The 18,687-nt window shown below is 42.2% G+C and overlaps 1 protein-coding gene across 5 annotated transcripts in view; it reads left to right on the forward strand.

Moving 5' to 3' along the window:
* The first annotated feature begins 1,056 nt into the window (after positions 1-1,056).
* ERC2 (ELKS/RAB6-interacting/CAST family member 2) overlaps positions 1,057-18,687 on the forward strand; it is a 987,712-nt gene continuing 970,081 nt past the window's right edge. For 3 of the 5 annotated variants that reach the window (XM_030811582.1, XM_030811583.1, XM_030811584.1), the window contains exon 1: positions 1,071-1,318. The gene's annotated coding sequence lies outside the window, so the exon portion shown is untranslated. Of the gene's footprint in view, positions 1,319-18,687 lie in introns of all 5 variants that reach the window. The other 2 variants (XM_030811586.1, XM_030811585.1) reach the window with 2 other exon arrangements.

The raw sequence follows: 18,687 nt of genomic DNA on the forward strand, positions 1-18,687 counted from the left end.
TCTCAAAAAAAAAAAAAAAAAAAAATTGAATTCCTATCAGGGGAGGAAAGAAGGAGCCATCCTCTAATCGCTGTACTAATTCTATGCCTCTGCGCACCCAAACATCCCATGGCTGGGTTTGCTTTATTTGTCTGAGCTTCCCAGCAGGAGAAATTCAGATCTGGCCACTGAAATTGCTGGAAGCAGACTCATCAGGACAGGAAGGAAATGACTACTCTATCCCTGCAAATTGACTACTCAGTGAAAGAGATCAAGTTTAAAGATGCCCATGGCTATCCCAGTACCCTCCCTAATATAAAATGGCAACAGCTGGGGCTCCAGACTTGTTGAGTGGAAGCTTTTTCCAATGAAAAACTTGTCCAAATCCTCTTGCTTATTACCTTGAGGTGTGTGTGTGTGTGTGTGTGTGTGTGTGTGTGTGCCTGTGTGCGCGCGTATCAACTCAGACATCATCTTTCTACCTTAAATTTGGACAGTGCAAGCACATTTCAGGGCACAGAAGAGGCACCCAATGAATATGACGGATACGATCTTTTCTCTTGTTCTCGTCTTTATCTTTCATTCTGTCCTTTCTTTGGGAGAACAAGGAAGTAAAGCTCTTAATGAAATCCTTTCAACCTCCTAAGGAACATTAAAGCTGATGGACGGTGCCAGGGTATGGTAACCACGACCCCCTACTCCAATGCTTGACTTAGAAGATAAGTGCCATCCCTGCCCCTGTCACTAAAGCCACCTGACAAGTTCCGGGAGTGCCTGGCAGCTTTTGGAGGGGGGTACCCGGGAAGGGGCGTCAGGGACAGAAGATTGGGGACAGGTGCTTCGCGCCGCGGCCTGCCGGGAGGAGGCGCTGCGAAGACCCCCGCCTATGCCGGGCGCTTTCTGCTGCCCCCAGCGGAGGCGCCCGGGCCCCAGCCCCGGCCCCCCTAGCGGCTCCTCGGGAATGCTGGGAATGTGAGTCAGGGCCTCCGAGAGCGGGCGAGCTTGCCGGCCGGCCGGGTGGGGGCCCCGCCGAGCGCAGCGCCTGGCAGCGCCGCGCGAGCGCGCGTCTCGGGACTGCGGCGGGTGCCGCCCCCTCGGCCGCCGGCCCCGCCCGGCCCCGCGCCTGGCCCCGGCCCTCCGAGCAGTGTCCTCCTCCTTCCCTTCTTTCCTCCCTCCCGGTTCCCCGCCCCGCTTCTCCTTCTCTTCCTCCGCCTCCGGCTCCTGCTCGCTCGGTCTCCGGCTCCGGCGCCGGCTCCTGCTCCTCCTGGCCGCCCGGGGCCAAGGCGACGAGAGGTTGTAAAAATCCATGTGGGACGGCCCCGGGGCGAGCATCCGAAAGGTGAGACGCTGACGCCGGGGCCGGGGCCGCCTGGTGCCCGGCTCCCTCGGGGCGCCTGTGCCCGGGCATCCCTCGTGCCGGGTCCCCCTCGCTCGTGGGGAGCTGCAATGCGTTATCGTGGGGAGCCTAGAGGTGAACCATCCGCCTCCTCCGGGGCTTTCTCGGGCGCGGGGAGGGATGGGGCGGCCTAAGGGAGGATTTGCCTTGATGTATAAACCCCCGGATTGGAACAAGTGCACGGTTTCCTCCGGCGCGCGGGCGCCGCTCGCTAGCCCCGGCGGCCCGGGCCACCTCCCGCAGTCCCTCTCCGGCAGCCACCCTCACTGCCATCGCCTTTCTTCTCTCAGATCCTCCTCTTCTGCCCGGCGTCCCCTCTTGCCTCGAGGGGTGGGGTGTTCGCGGGGTCGGGGGTCTTGAGCAATCCCAAGCAGAACAAAGTGGAGAAAGGTGGAGCCCCAGCCCGGGGGTGGGGTGGCTGGCCGCCTGGGTGGGTTCAGAGGGGAGCATGTTTTAAAAAAAAACCCGTGTCAGGGAAAATGAAGCTCATTTACCGGGGAGGGCTAGGGGATGGTGTATGAAAAGGAATACGATGTGAAATTGAACTGAACGGCATTCCTTCTCTCCTCCTCCCTTTCTCCTAATTATACAAAAAAAAGAATACTAACGAAGGTGTACCTAATTAAAAGAAATACCGTACGAGCCTTTGAAAGATCATCTTAGGACAGTGAAGATTAAGGGCTGCTTTGGTTCGGGGTAATAAAATAGCGCTCGTAAACTCTCCTTTCGGCCCTGCCTTATTTATTTTGTACTTAAGGGTCTCTGTTCTTGCCAGAGAGGGAGGGTCCGCTCTTTTAGGAGTGGATCGATTTTAGGCGGCTACCTGCCTTTCCTGTATGAAAGGCAATTTACTCCCCGAGCGGTGAATTGTCAGTTCCCTCTGTGATTGACAGCCACACCTGCCACTTACGTGGGTAGAATGGGGACCGGTGGAACCCAAAGAGCCAATCAATGCTCGGGAGAGGAGGGCAGCTCCCACTTGTCATGGTTAGTTTCCTGGTTGGCTCTTTAAATCAGTGATTTTACTTAACCATTGGTTTCCACCTGGTATGGGGATCCAGCTGTGAGAGGCAGACAAGCGGGAAGAAAACTCTTTGAAAATGGACTTTTAGAAGCAAGTATATTTGACCTGTGTTTCCTTGTCCTCCCCATCCCTTACCCACCACCTCCCTGATTATTAGTTGTAGTAGTTGCGGATGCCGAGGCCATTGGCTTAAAAATGAAAATGAATCTGTGTAAAGCAGGAATTGGGGGTGGGGGTGTTAGAATTGCCCACCTATTTCTCCAGAATTGCCATCTTTATAAGACACAACATGTACCGTTCAGCTATCCGGGAAAAGGGTGTGGCACTTTGTCTCCTGTGGTCACTCTTGTCCTTGTAAAGTCACATTGTTTCTCAGTATACAGTACTTGGGTCTTGGCTCTACTGGATGGATTTATAAGGTATTTTTGGAGCCAGCAAACGTTCTTTATGGGGAGTCACATGAATAGAAGGGATTCTTTTAGTTCTGACAGTTAACTCAACTTCTGGAAGTGAGGGCTGCCTTGTTCTCTTTTGCAGAATGTCAGTTAGGTGGTGGTGGGGTCAAGCCATTTTCTTTCCGGGGAGTAGTAGAGTTTGCCTTTTTCTCATGTAAGCCATCTTGTCTGTTTGCTTCTGTGCTTTAATAAAATACTTTTACAGTTTTGGCAGGGAGGGGTGTGGAAGGTGATGGTGTCATGGTTTTCACCAGCAAGACTTTCACGGGTGGATGAATCATGGGTGAAGGACCAGATCCTTCTCAACTCACTACTAGTGAAAGGCTGATTTTTCAACACCCTTCTCCCTGAATTCATTAGAAAAATTACTGATTGATCCAAAGAGCTGTCACTTTATAGAAGCTGTACCTGGATGTGAACATAATGCTGTGAATTAAGCATTTCATAAACAGACTGTGAGCCAGAATATACTGATTAGAATGGTTTTCATGTAGAAGCCGGGTTTGTCAAAGCAGTATTATTACTATTACTATCATCATCATTGTTATTGCATAGGCAAGCACTTTGTTGAGTACTTTATATGCATTATCTGTTTTAAACCTTTTGGAGCCCCTGTGAGGTAGGTACTATTCTTATGCCCAAATTATAGATGAGTAACTAGAAGGAATTCAGTATCTTGCCACAGTTTAGTATGAAAGCAAGAACCTGAGCCTGGGTTTGTCTTACCCAGAGCCCATGACCTTGGCCAAGGCCTTGACTTCAAATTTTGGTTGTGTAGTCTGCATGTGTCCAGTCTGAAGTGTGGGTTCTCCCAGCATACGTAGAGCTAACCCTTTTAAGAGTCCACTGTGATTCTGACACAGCCTGTTTTGCCTTTGCACTTGAAGGCTGTGGCATGGGCCAATAGGCAAATTTAGTAACTTTGTTTATTATATATTTCCAGTAGAAACATAATAAAATATAAAAAATATAACATATAGTAAAATAAAAATTTTGGCTCAATAGAAATTTAGTTCCAAACTTAATGATGATGACTTAAAAGAAGGTAAAACAAAACAAAATTCACACTCTTCCATTTTTCTTGACACCTTAAATTTCTAATTGGAGTTTTAAATAGATCTTGGTTGAATAAATGCTCTTAACATCCCTCAGTTGTCTCCCCGCCAAGAGATTAGGGTTTTATTTTCTTTGCTATTTACAGAGACCCTTTTCCATTAGTGATTAGCTATAATGATATTTAAAATTATTCTTTTGTAATAGCATGACCCTCTTATTTTATTTTTTATTGTTTTTTGAAATGGAGTCTTGCTCTGTCACCCAGGCTGGAGTGCAGTGGTGTGATCTTGGCTCACTGCAATCTCTGCCTCCCGGGTTCAAGTGATTCTCCTGCCTCAGCCTCCCAAGTAGCTGGGATTACAGGTGCCTGTCAGCACGCCTCTCTAATTTTTGTGTTTTTAGTACAGACGGGGTTTCACCATGTTGGCCAGGCTGGTCTCGAACTCCTGACCTCAGGTGATCCTCCTGCCTTGGCCTCCCAAAGTGCTGGCATTACAGGTGTGAGCCACTGTGCCCGGCCCCTCTTGTTCTGTCATGTTGGAAAAGCTACAAGATATAAGCCTTATCAGTCTCTTCCCATTGGTGAAACTCAGTGGTGAAGGTTTGCCAAAATAGGTATCCTGAAAAATAAGGTGAATGGTATTGCAGTCCACAAATTTACCTAAAGAGTCTTTGACTTCGGTTAGGTTGACTTTTGTGCAATCTGCATTTGCTTGTTTTACTAGGACATCCTCTAGCCTTTTTTTTTTTTTTTTTTTTTTTTTTAAATCCGCTAACCAGCTAACATTTTGGCTGGTCCATGGGGCACTTACTTGCCAGCCAACAGTTTCAGTTTCAGCAATGTTTACACTATTCCTTTATAGTTTATTGTGATTTTCTTAGTTTAGAAAGATAGGATGAATGGAAAACACAGAAAAGCACCAATATTCATGGTAATGTAGATCTCATAAATTTAAAATAGTTGATCCAAAGGTAGAACTCACTGGATGTACAAAACATGGAGATTCTTCAGCCTCTTCCTTTTATGTGAAGAAAAGGGACAAAATGAATGAAGATATAAGACATGCTAACATATATCAAATGATAAGATATATTAGTCAGCTTTGGCAGTGTAACAAAACTCCCTGACTTACATCAACAGGTATTTATTTTCACACTCATGGGTCTTCAGGTTGACCGTGATTTGGCTGGTATAAGTTGGGCTCCTTGGGGTGGCTGTGCAGAGGCTGTGGGTTGGGTTCCAGTCTCCTCCACATGTGTCCTGGGGCCCAGGCTGAAGGGATGGCAGCTACTTGGGGCATGCTCTTCTCCTGGCAGATCACTGGAGCCAAGAGGCAAACGGCACGAGCAAATGTCACTTTTGCTAATAACCTGTTTTGGGCAAAGCACTATTTCGGACAACACTTGTGTGTAAAAGTAGACTCTGTTCACAGTAAGGGAGCGAATATTTGATGAACTATCTTCCAGATTCCAACAGCAAGTAAAAATTATGGTTAGCGGATTTTCTAATTTTTTCTTTTTCTTGGGGAATGCAATTTTCATCCCCTCACTCCCATTGCTAGCTGTGTGACCTATAAACCTTGTCCTTAACTTCTGCATTTCAGGAATATACTGTGTTTGATTTTAGAGGGCTGGCTATAAAGCAGGTTTGTGTATACACATGAATTACTTAAATTATTAAGGCACTATTTATTAGAACCTACTATGTTCCAAGAGACAATGTTCGGTGCAGTGGTGAACACAGTTTTTACCTGATGTGAGTCCTGCCACCATGAAACTTATCATTAGGAATAGGTGTAAGGAAGGACTTCTTGGATGCAATGGCATTTTCTTGGACCTTAAAGCAGGGAGAGAGTTGGAGATGCAGATAGAGCAATGGATACCATAAAAATGTAGGGGCACACGTGGATATAATGAGTTATTCCACTTGGCCAGAGAGTAAGAAAGGCGAATAACAACAACAATAATAATTATAACAGTAGTATTTCTAGCTTAACTTCTACTGGGCAGTTAAGTATGTGTTAGGCACTATGCTTAGCACTTTCCATAAGATATTTAATATTGGGTAGGCATTGCTGGTTGCCTACCCAACATTCATTTTCTCCTTTCTAACTACAAGAACCCCAATTTTGTTTGAGATGGAAATAAGCCCACCTCACCTTCCCAAGACTCCCTTGGATTTAGAGTGGCCATGAGAGTCGGGTCTGATAATGGCATAGGTGGAAGTTGTTGGGTGGAGGCTTTCCTGAAAATGTAGTGAGTGGGACACACCTGGCTGGTATACTCCAAGAATTTTTCAGCTCTTTTAGCTTCTTGCTGCTGAGATCATTGGTGCAATGCCTGGAGGGGCAGCAGCCAACTACAACAATGAAGATAAAGCCATGGTTTTTGTTTTTTTTTTTTTTGTTTGTTTGCTTTTGAGACAGGGCCTCACTCTGTTACCCAGGCTGGAGTGCAGTGGCACCGATCTCAGCTCACTGCAGTCTTGACTTCCCGGGCTCAGGTGATTCTCCCACCTCAGTCTTCCCAGTAGCTGGAACTATAGGTGTGCACTACCATGCCTGGCTGATTTTTGTATACTTTTGTAAAGATGAGATTTCCCCATGTTGCCCAGGCTGGTCTTGAACTCCCGAGCTCAAGTGATCTGCCTGCCTTGGCCTCCCAAAGTGCTGGGATTACAGGTGTGAGCCACCATGCCCAGCCAAAATCATATCTTACAAATGGCAAAGCTGGAGTCTGGAAGAATCTTGGTCTTGGTGACATTGTTCATTCATAGTACCAGCCTAGACTGCCTTCCCCTGTAGTTCTTATTTCATAAAACTAAAAAGCTCTTTACTTGTAAGCCACTACTTATTACTTGCAGCTGCACATACTCCTCACTGATACATACCTTCTCAAGAAAACCTTCAAAGTAGATGCTATCACCTGTTTTCCAGGTGAGAACATTAAAACTTAGAGGGGTTAAGGACTTGCCCAACCAGTAAGTAGAAGTGTTGGGGGTTCAAAACAATGTCATTTTGACTTCCAGGATCATCATCTTGCCTCTGGCTGCGCAGGACAAGTACCGTAGTGGAGATAATGTTGAAAAATTAGGCTGGAGTAAGATTTAGGAGGCACCTAGATTCCTGGTTGAAATATTTGAGTTTGATTTCATGGGCTAGTGAGTATAAAGCCATTGAAAAAGACAGAGACCAGAGGTTGGGAGACCACTGAGGCTTGAGTGCATGACATACATGCTTTAGTGCAAGTGAAGGTGGAGGGGAAACTGGGCATGAAACAGAGCTGGGGACATGAGAAGATAATGGAATTGAGTGAACCCAAATCATAGTTGCCGTTAACCTATAATCATCTGAGAACAAAATGAAAGTCTCCTGAAGGCTAGTATTCACTTCTACTGATGGCTTCCCATTTGCCCAGAAGTAGGGAATGAGTAATGTAGAGAATTGCTAATGGGATATGAATCACTATTTCATGCTGTGGGGTGGGGTCTTCTACTCATCGTCGATACCGTTTATTGAGCCCTTGACGACCTTGTATTAAATGACTTTGGTCTGGGTCTGGCTCCACTGTGCCAGTTAAAGGTAGCAGAGATGAAGGGTAAGGTCAGAAGGTGCTGCAGTGGTACATTAGATTCTGTCCATGGACTTATTTCTGCTAAACATTCTAGACCTTCCTTGAGGGGGTAGATGGGGGTTGCTTTAACTGTCTGTGTCTCCTTTTTTTCTTCTCTTTACTTTTTAAATCTGTAAAATAAAGGATTTGGTTTACATTCATAGTTTTCAAATGTTTTTCAGCTATTAAAACTTTTTGTTTCCTAAATAAAAATTTATCTGGACCCTTAGTATATTTATAGAAAGCAGAGCTGTTCTGGAAATTTAGGGTCCAGATTTATGTTGTATGAAGTGTCTTTATGTTGAGGCCACTGCTCTAAAATGACACCTACCCACCCTTCCTCATCCAGGATTATGTGAATCTTATAGCTCTGTTCAGATGTTTTATTTGTGCATCATCTTTAATAAATCCCTTTGTTATTCCACAGGTTGTGTCTTAATATCATCTGTGGTAGAGACTGTTAATGTTCCCCATACCCACTTTTTCTTTCCTTCCAGGCATATGTTGGAGGTGGCTTGCATCACTTCCATGCTAGAACATTTGATTTCCAGTGTGAGAGCACTCAGTGCCCTCTTCTACTGCAATGATTATGGAAATGTGTGTTGAGATGGAGCCCTTCATCTGCCTGGGCCATTCAGTCACTAAATGAACATAGCGTCCAGTCAACTGGAGTTGGACATATAGACCAAGAAGTAAACTTTGGTTGTTCTGAGCCATGAAGATTTTGTGATTTTTGATTTCTGCAGCACTTTTCTGCTTATCTTTACTGATACATCATCTTTGAGCACATCTGCTAAACTTTATGTAACTTACTATTTGGGTGCCTTCTGGATTAACCTGAAGCCTGGCCAGCTTGTCCTTACTTTGTAGTTAGGAAAAGAGTGGGCTGGCATCTACATCTGCTGTCCGTGCTTGTCTCTGTACTAATAGATTCTTTGAATTGAAATCTTTGTGCTCAATAACATTTGTTTTCATGTTTAAAAAGTGCCTGAAGACATATTGTATAGTGCACCTCACTGTTCTTTAAAAAATTAAAATAGTCTTTATGCCATGTCGCTTTTTTTTTTTTTTTTTTGTATTTTTAGTAGAGACGGGATTTTACCATGTTAGCCAGGATGGTCTTGATCTCGTGACCCCATGATCCGCCCGCCTCGGCCTCCCAAAGTGCTGGGATTACAGGCGTGAGCCACCACGCCAGGCCGCCATGTTGCTTTTTTAAGTATAGGATCTCTGTGGCTTAGAGAGGAATAATGACTATCAGTTACCATAACAATGGCTGTTATTAATTAAGTAGTGATTGATTTATGAAGTATTTATTGAGTATCTACTTTGTGTTAGGCACTGGGGGTACAGAGATGAACCACAGATGGTTCCTTACTACTTGGAGCTAATACTCCAGTTGGAAGTGATGGATACGTTTGCTCTGTATATGAAGAGCACCATTTATTGAGCATTTACTATGTGGTAGGCACTGTGCTAGGTGCTTTATATTGATCATTTCATATTACCTATACAGGTAAAAGTAGTATCCCATTTTATAGGTGAGGAAACTGAGACTCAAAGAATTTGATAAGTTCCATGAAGGCAGGAGCTTTGCCTTTGGCTGTATCCCTAGTGCCTAGATGTTCTGTAAGTATTTGTTAAATGATTGAAGGAACAGAAAAACTTGCTCAGAGTTAATGCTGTGGCAGAACCAGAATTTGAATCCACCTCTGCCTTACTCTCAAGGCTGCTAAATTATCACTAGAGAAAGTAGAAACAATGAGTGGCCCCACAATTGCAACAGAAACAACCACCAAGCCTTAACCAGTGTAAATGCCAAAAGCACCAGGAGCTCTAAGCTGTCTCACTTTCACAGCCAGGGCGGAGCCTTCTTTGTGATTTTCTGCTCATTTTTTCAGCTGGGGAAGTCCAAGGCCACTACCTCACTGACTTAATTGTTAATATAATTGGTTACCCTTCTCTTGGGCCAGTTCATCTGCTACTCCAGCCTAATTTCTTCAGCACTTGGCTGGCCAGTTCCCAGGGTGTGCCTCAAGTTCTGCTCTTAACCTCTTGGGCATTACTTCTCCACTTACATCTTCCAGATTTGTTGCTTTGAAGTTGCACTTCCTCTGTTCTTGAACTCATGTTGACTCTGCCAAGCAGAGTTCGCTTGGTCAGATCCCAGGAATCTCTAGTTGCTGGCACCTAATCGGCACTCAACAAAATTAAAAAGAGAGACAGCGCGTGTGCATGGAAGAAGAGAAGAAAATAAATAAAGTCAGGAAGAACTTTCAGGAAGGAACTAAGTGATTATTTTTTCCTGGAAGTCAATGATGAGATTATAGCCCCACTGGATGAAGAGTTGGAAGGGCATCTCTGACATATACCTGAAAACCAAAGGCCAGCCGTAATGTTCATAGATACCTTATACCAGCAACTTAGTTTTGCTATGGTTTATTCTTCAGAGTCTACATTTTGCTCACTTAATTATCCTGTGTGAGTGTGTGTGTGTATGTGTGTGTGTGTGTGGTCTGATAGCATTAGTTCTCTTTTCCTGTCTTAATACTTTCCACCCCAAAACTAGTTGTCATTCTGTGATTTCAGGGCATGAATGAGTTGCAGGCAGCAAAGTGCATTTACCCTAAATGCATTAGGAGCAAACTATTAATTCAAGGCAACTTCTTAGTGGGTCAGAAGACAAGAGCTTGAATGGGAACTGAGCAATGTGACTGTTCTTTAAGAATACGCTCAGATCCTTATGCAAACCTTGAAAGATTTCTGTTAAATGGTATGACTAGTTACAGAAAGAAAGAGCAGGGTTTCATATAAGAAATTGAACCTAGTTGTGCACCATGGTTACCAGTTCTTATGTGGCGTATTTTTCTATAATAAGATAGGTGTGGTCAGGAGTTCATCCTCTATGGGCCTGAGGTGATTGAAGGTGGGTTTGGGGTCTGGGAGCTGCTCTGGCAGTGAGAGTTGAGCAGCTCTGCCAGATGTGAGGTTAGGGTGGTCCCATGATCACTGGTTATTTTCTCAGTGGTACTGATGGGCATCAAATTCCTACCAAGATGTCTTTCTTGTGCCTGGCTTGAGGCAGATTAGCCATGCTCCGTTTTGCCAGCCAGCTCCAGCTGTCATCACCTCGAGGAGCAGCCGTGGTTCAAGGGGCGGGTTCTGAGAGGAGCAGGGTTGTTGACTCTTTTTTTACATTCACGTCTCAGGAGAGGATTTTTGATGTCTTTTCTTGCCTTCTGGTGATGTCTGTTTTTCCCTCCCTTCTAAGGCTGTAACATTCCCTCCTCCCCCTTCTTTGTTTCGCATTTTGACCCTTTATTCGTATGGTTCCTGAAGCCTCTCCTTGACAGGAAGCAGGAGGTTGGGTAGTGAGTGGGATAACAGCGTGGCATTCGTATGGGCTCGTTCAAAATAGGTCCTGTTTGATGCTGGGTGGATACAAAAGCACCTGGGTCTTAGTGGCTGCTGTTCATCAGGCTTGTGAGCGTGGAGCAGTCAGTGTGGGCACGCAAGGGGAATTCTTCACCTTTTTTGTTAAAGCTGAGAAATAACTCTCTTTTTATACATGGGCTTTGAGTGCATTCATGGGCCACCTTGAATTCACAACATGAATAGTTGCTTAGAATAACTTCAGAGCAGATTCTTTTGGATACAGAGACATAGAACTGACCTGGGGTCACAAGCCCTAAGTTCCCTTTCTGGCTTTGCCACTAGCTTTCTCCTTATTTGGGATCTCTGTTTCTCTATCATCTAGTCCAATTTGCTTCAAAGGCACTCTTCTAGATCTATTATATATACAGTTTCTTCATGCAGAGGTTCAACTAAGTAATTATTATTTTATTAGTGATTTTAACCTGGAAAACAGGAATGGCTGGTGTTCTTTCATAATAGACATTAGTAACAAAGAATTAAGCCATTCTGTTATGTAGTCATCATAAGAGTGTATGCTTGCTTTGTGCCAGTCTTCTTCTGGGAATAGGGTGTGTATGTGTTGGGGGACCATAATAGAGCAGATAATTTTGTAGGGGAGTTCAGGGATTGTAGTATCCAGTGGAGTACGAAACAAGTAAGCAGGCAATAATGGATGCTCTTGGGGGAACATCTAGGCTGTCATGGAAGACTTAGGAGAGTCATGGATGAAGAATGAAGGAAGGCTTCCTGAAGAAAGTAGCACCTAAAGTGTCACTGAAAGGTAAATGGAATTAGCCAGAGGAGAGAGGATTTGAAGGTACAAATAACAGGGGGAATAGCATGCACTAGGTGCAAAGGTAAGCGAGAGAATGGGCGATTCAGGGTTCACGGAGGTAAAGGTAGGTAGAACTGTAGAGCTGGAGTTTAGCTTGGCTCAGGATGAGGGATGGTGAGAGGAGCCAGAGAGTGTGACAGGGCATAAGACCCTGTGAGCCATTGAGGAGATGGGACTCAAGCTTAAACCTTCAAGAGATTTCAAGTAGGGGACGGATATGATCAAAGACCCCGAATTCTCTTTATTCTCCTATTTCACTGTCATGGCAATAATTACCTACTTTTGATGCTTGTGGGAGTGTGGGGCTTGATATTGGGAAGAGAGGGTGGCAAGATGACCTGGAGAACAATAGACAGATTGATTATTATGGCTTTGGGACTCCTAGCAATGTCCATTCTGATTCATTGACCAAACACAATTTATGCAGCCTTAATAATTTTGAAAGACCATTTTCCAGGTGAAGAAAAATATCGTCTGGTAAAAGATCTGCAGTGGGACTCCACATCACTTGTTGGTTTTGAGACTCTTTCCAAATACCACCTAGGACAAAGTTCATTTCAGTAAATTTTAAGCAGGGCACAGAGAGTACACATTGTGTTTCAAAATCTTTGTACTTAACAGGCAGAATGCAACTGACTTCGTTAGATTAATCGAGGGAAATACTTGGAGTAATTCATAGTGTACAGCTTCTGAAAGTGGTCTGAGAAAGTTCATGAATGGAAATAGTTTCATTATTCCTTGAAATGTACAAGATTGGGAGTTATGGGCTAGAACACTATTCAATACCCCATGCATAGTGACTGCCTCTGACTTTACTTTGATATGATTTACACTTTTGTACATTATACAGTAACACTGTTAAGTTGCCTTTCATACATTAATCTTCTGTGCTGTAGCTTATGAACCACCATTCTGAGCTACTGTATCATGACCTTACCTGCCGACAAGTAGTTTTAGTTCATCAGCATCACCATATTTGTACAACAGAGTTTGTGCAATCACCTGAATATTTCTTGAATTTTGTCATTAATTTATAAGTGGAAAATGGAAAACTGTAGGCAATAATATAGGAAGAAGTATTTAGTTCATAATGTAATTGAGCCAAACATTGAAACCATTAGGCATGCCCAATATGGCTAGTGGTTAGCTTTAGTCAGATTCTTTGAACTTAAGTTGGCCAACTATTTATAGTTGTGAGTGAAGTTAAAGGCTATGTATGTATGAAATGTTGGAAAAAAGCTTTAGGGATTATATTAAAGAGCAAGGTGGAATTTGGGATTTTATCATTTATTTGTTTTGGGGAACAGAGCTTCCCTTTTTAACATGTTAAGTCAAGGTAAGTTTTGTTTGTCCAGCTTTTTAAAAAGTACATATTCAGAAAGGTGTTTTCTACAAAAGCAAGAGATAGAAATTGGATTTCTCATCAGTCTTATTTACGAGTCCACCAGAGTATGTAACCTAATCCTTTGGTTTGCTAGTCAGAATAGGTGATTATTGTGATAAAATCTCTGTGTATTTTGGCAAACAATTAATGAGAAATCAAAGCAAAATAAAATGGTATTTGGCAAAGGATTCATCTCAATGGGAATTTCATGATCCCATGGTTTCATTTGTTAAAATGATGCACTGTGGAACTAGAAAAAGACGAAATGAATCCTAGTCTTTGCCATAAACCTTAGGAGGGTACATTTGTAGCCGAAGAGAGAAAGGGATACAGATAAAATTTACCAGATCAAAGTTGTTTACAACTGACCCCACAGCCCTCTAATTCCCTAGGTCAGGAGGGAATGGTGGTTATCTGTCTGTCCTGGGGGGTCTGCTTGCTATCTGGGGAGCTTATCTAACTTTTTTTGTGGGCTCAGCCCACCTCTAGGCAAAAGATTGAGTTGGATACAAAATTCCAGTTCTTTCTAATACCTCTTGTGGTTGGTTGAATGATGAGAGCTAAGTCATGAGAGATGTTATTTAAATAGAAGATGGGAAAGAATTGGCTCTTAGAATTTCTTAGTCTCTTCCTGAAACTGAGAGATGTAGTTTATCTTCTATAAAAAAGGTGGATAATTGCTAGACCAGAAATTCAAGAAGATCATATTAAGTATCTACTATGAGTCAGGCACTGTGCTAAGCACTTTGAAGAATTATCTCGTTTAATCTTCACAATAACTTCATGATCTAAGTATTATTTTTATTGATGAGGAAAGTAATGTTTAGAGAAATTAAGAAACTTGCCTTGGTGTCTTAGTTGACTTTCCCACAGAAGCAGACCCTGAGACAAGTAGTTACTTGGGACATACAGGGATCACTAGTGAGTGAATGAGGATATGAGACAGGGAAGTGAAGGCAGCCAATAGATGGGGCATTGTTAAGCGAGTTGTGCAATGGCAACTAGTGTTTAATCCCATAAGGAAATTGTAGATCCCATAAGGAAATTGTAGAGATAGTGTAAAACACCTGCCTTAGGGTATTTTTACACAAAGGCTAAGAGAGTAGGGATGTCTCACCACTAGCTCATGTCAGTTGTTTTTTTTCTTTTCTTTTTTTAAAATTTATTTTAATTATTCTTATTTTGTTACTGTGGTAAAATATACATAACGTAAAATTTACTATTGTAACCATTTTAGAGTGCACAGTTTGGTGTACTACGTATATTTGCAATGTTGTATAGCCATCACCACCATCAATCTCCAGAGCTTTCTCATCATCCCGTACTGAAACTATATACTAATTAAACAATAACTCCACATTCCCCCAGCCCCTGGAAACCACCATTATACTTTCTGTCTCTATGAATTTGACTATACTAGGTACCTCATATAAATGATATCAGACAATATTTGTCCTTTTGTGGCTGGTTTATTTCACTTAGCATAATGTTTTCAAAGTTCATGTAGCATGTATCAGAATTTCATTTCCTTTTTTTTTTTTTTTGAGACAGGGTCTCGCTCTGTTGCCCAAGTGGGAGTGCAGTGACACAGTCTTGGCTCACTGCAGCCTCTCAACATCTGCCTCCCGGGTTCACGTGATCCTCGTGCCTCAGCCTCCCAAGTAGCTAGGACTACAGGTGCACACCAACATGCCCGGCTAATTTTTGTATTTTTTAGTAAAGATGGGGTTTTGCCATGTTGACCCTGCTGGTCTTGAACTCCTGGCCTCAGATGATCCACCCACCTTGGCCTCCTCATTTCTTTTTTAAGGATGAATAATATTCCATTTTATGTGTATACTTCATTTTCTTTACGCATTCAATGTTGGTGGACATTTTGGTTGTTTTCACCTTTTAGCTATCATGAATAATGCTGTTGTGAACACTGGTGTATAAATAGCTGTCAGATTTTTTTTTAAGGGTGGTTAACCCTGGGACTTCTACACCCTGCAAGGGAAGACTAGCTTATCCAGGTTTAAAAGATACTCTCAGGCAGAGATTCTGATATTGGCAGTGCCTTTGGGGCACTCTAAAATGTTCAGGTCAGAGGGACATCGATAGGCACTTAGAGCATCTGCTTGCAAGATCTTAACCTAAGTAAGTGGAGAAACTGGAATTTGGACTCTTCAGAGCCCATGCTTTAAACTGCTCTACACTGAGTTGCCTTTTAATTGCAAGTGTAAAATAGTGCTGAGATATGAAGATGAAGACATAGTTCTTGCCTTTAAGGAAGGTACAGGGTTGAATCATCTGTTTTGCAAAAGGTTCAAGTGAAAACAGGGGCATCAGTTGGTGCAATCTGTAAGTCACATAGCCATTATAAGATGGAATCACAGATAGCAGGAGGTGGGTGCACGTGTTGCCTTTCTTTTGTTGGGGAGGCATGCTTGGGTCAGGCACAGCTGGATTCTTCCTAGGGCTGTGCTCCAGGACAGGCACTCACACGTGTACTGATCATACGAGGTCCAGCCCACGCCCACTGATGCTCGCTGGCATTCACTATTTGGATTGTTTGTACAACTATGTCACCTCCTAGCAGGATTTATCCTCCTTCGGCTTTTCCAGTGATTGCCTTCATCTCGATGTCCAAGCCCCAGAGCAGCTGTTTGTCAGTAAAGAAATCAGTGGTCAGGAATGATAAAGAGAATACATTTGGAGGCAGTTAAAATAGTTGGTTGTATGCATCTGTATCTGAAAATAAATTATTTACAAATGATTTGCATCTATCTGGAGACCTAACAGAAGTTATTCTGTCCCTGAATGGATGATATTTCCTAGTTTGGTAATCTGCAGAGGAAGAAAGAATGAGAGATAAATCAGTGAGAAAACGCTGTCCTATATTTTAATCTAAATGTTACATATTTTGTTTTCGCACTGTGTTTGTGGTTTATTAGTCAGATATTGCTAGGTTGTGCTGGGCTAACACGGGACCTCCAAATCTCAGTGGCTTCTTTTTCTCAGGGGTTGTCTCTGATTCTGCTCCACGTTATCTTTATTCTGGGACACAGGCTGAAGGAGTCTTTCTTGGATAGCCTATTCTCACGGTAGAGAAGAAAAAACAATGGTTTACCCACAAGAGGGCTCTGATAGCTACTGTTTGGTTATGGCATTTGTTACTTCTGCTCACATTTCATTGGCCAAAACAAGTCATATGGCCAAGCCAGATGTCACTGGGGCAGGAAAGATTATCTTCCCACAGGAAGGAGACTGTAGAGATGGGCAGGCTAGGGGGATGGTGAATATGTTGAACACATGATGCAATTTACTGCATGGGCTAATAAAGTTTTATTTGCATGTGCAAAGTTTTTTTTTTTGCAACCTTTTTAATCAACTACTTTTTTTAGACCCATTGCAAGATGTTTAATGCTGTTATTTCTATTTTACTCATGAGGAAGAAAGGGTCTAATTTAAGAAAACAACACAATGAGCCTGTGGTCAATATTGATGATGATGAGGATTTTGCTGAGTATTTACTAAGCCTCAGGCACTGTGCTAAGTACTTCTGCCTTCTCTGATTTAATCATTACTCACCTTGTTTTTGTGAAGTAGCCATTGTTACACCTGAGGCTATTGTTACTCAGCTACTTACTGAGGCTCAGAGAGGTTTGCTAACTTGCTCAAGGTTAAACGGATAATAAATGTGAGATTCTGGTCTCAAATCCAGTGTATGCTTAATCACTTAACCAAGGTTTCTCAGACTTAGATGATATCTTTTTTAATGAAAATAATTTCTCATAGAACCCCAGGGTTGGCTTAAATTATTATTATTGTAATGATACTTTAAATTGTATAAACATAAAGCCGGTAAGTTTTATTTTTAAGCTCTTACACCTTTTTAAAACCTAAATCAATTTAGAAATAGAGTATATGTCATATGACATTACTAATTCAAATTCATAACATTGATTTAGCTGCATTAACTAAATCGCTGCTTGTAATTAGAATGTGATGCTGACTATTCTGGACAGGTTCTTTGGCATCATCTGGTCTACCCTGCTGTGCACTGGATGATGATTCAATTTTCCCACCATATTCACAATAGTCAACTTCTGTGAAACTTTCATTCATTCTGAAGAACTTGACAATCCTTACCTTTCACCCAGTGAGAACACATCCTTTAGATCCCCAAGACCATCTTATTTCCTTTCACATTGACTCAGTGATTCCTTAGGGTACAGCTTGATATTCAAAGTCAATGGGCATGGCACTGTGCTGATCAAGAATATCCTTACATTATTTGTTTCCAGATTTCTGAAATAAAAACAAGCCTTAAATTCTCATGAGATTTGCAGATTCTTTAATACGCATAACTGTGGGTCTGACTTCCCTCCTTAGTTCTTGACTAGGTCAAAAAACTGGATTTTCCCTCTCTGTTACTACACTCTTTCTTCCATAGGACTCTCTCCATCTGAGACCACACTCTATCACTCCCAGAAAGGCCCTCGTCTGTTTCCGGTGTTCACAGCAACTGGCAGCCTTGCACAACAATTAGAGTTGTTAATGTGAACCTCAGTAAAGAGGCTGTGACCCCCTTTTAAATGGAAGGCTTTGGACCTCTAGCATGTCAGAAACCACATTACAGATTTGTTCTCTAGAAGTATTTGTTGAATAGATCCGAATTATGTCCTGTAATTTCCCTTTTTATTTATTTTTATGTTAGATAAGCCTACCATTATCCGTTCATAGACAAGAGATTTGACTCGATTACTTGATGATTTACTTACTGCACTTACTGACTCATTTACTCTAATTTCCATTGTTAAAGGGGTTTCTGTATACCATTCAGTACCCTGAACTTGATCATTGTTAAAGCCTCCAGTGTGACTCTTCCACGGTTATCAGTCATATTTTTGAGAGACCTCAGAGTTAGGATGTAATGTTTCTTCTTTCTCTTCTTTCCAGAATACATAGATGAATGCTTATCTCCATAATTTGCCCATTGGAGCCATTCCTCATCCCTCGTTGATTGTGGTCTTTTTTTTTTTTTTTTTTTTTGATAGCTTACAATCTTTGCTAAAATTTTTCCTCACGTATGTGATTATGCCTATATTCTTTTCTAGTAAAAAGCTATTTACACATAATCCTTATGCCATTGTAAATGTAGCAAAATTTTGTGCGATTGGATTTTTAGGGCCAAGGGGGCAGAGTTTTTATTCTCTCTCTCTATCATTTTCTCAGAAACATCTGTTAGTTGACAGATAGAAGATTTTTTAGTGTAAGACCCAATAATTCCTGAATATTCTTTTTTTAAGTATACTATAACTAAAGCTTTGCCAATTGACATTTTACATTTGCAGATGAAAGGAAATGCACAGATGTTTAAAAAACGAATCTGAAAACCTTATTTATTCCTTCAGTTCAACTACTTAATTTGTTCAATTTATGAGACTTTATGGGGCAATGAATAATGTTGTTATAATCAGCATGTTTTATTAACCATCACTTATTTTAATTTTATTTAACATCTCAAATTATTTCTTAATTTTACTATTT

The sequence above is a fragment of the Nomascus leucogenys genome, chromosome 4 (genome assembly GCF_006542625.1).
Source record: "Nomascus leucogenys isolate Asia chromosome 4, Asia_NLE_v1, whole genome shotgun sequence".
NCBI lineage: Eukaryota > Metazoa > Chordata > Mammalia > Primates > Hylobatidae > Nomascus > Nomascus leucogenys.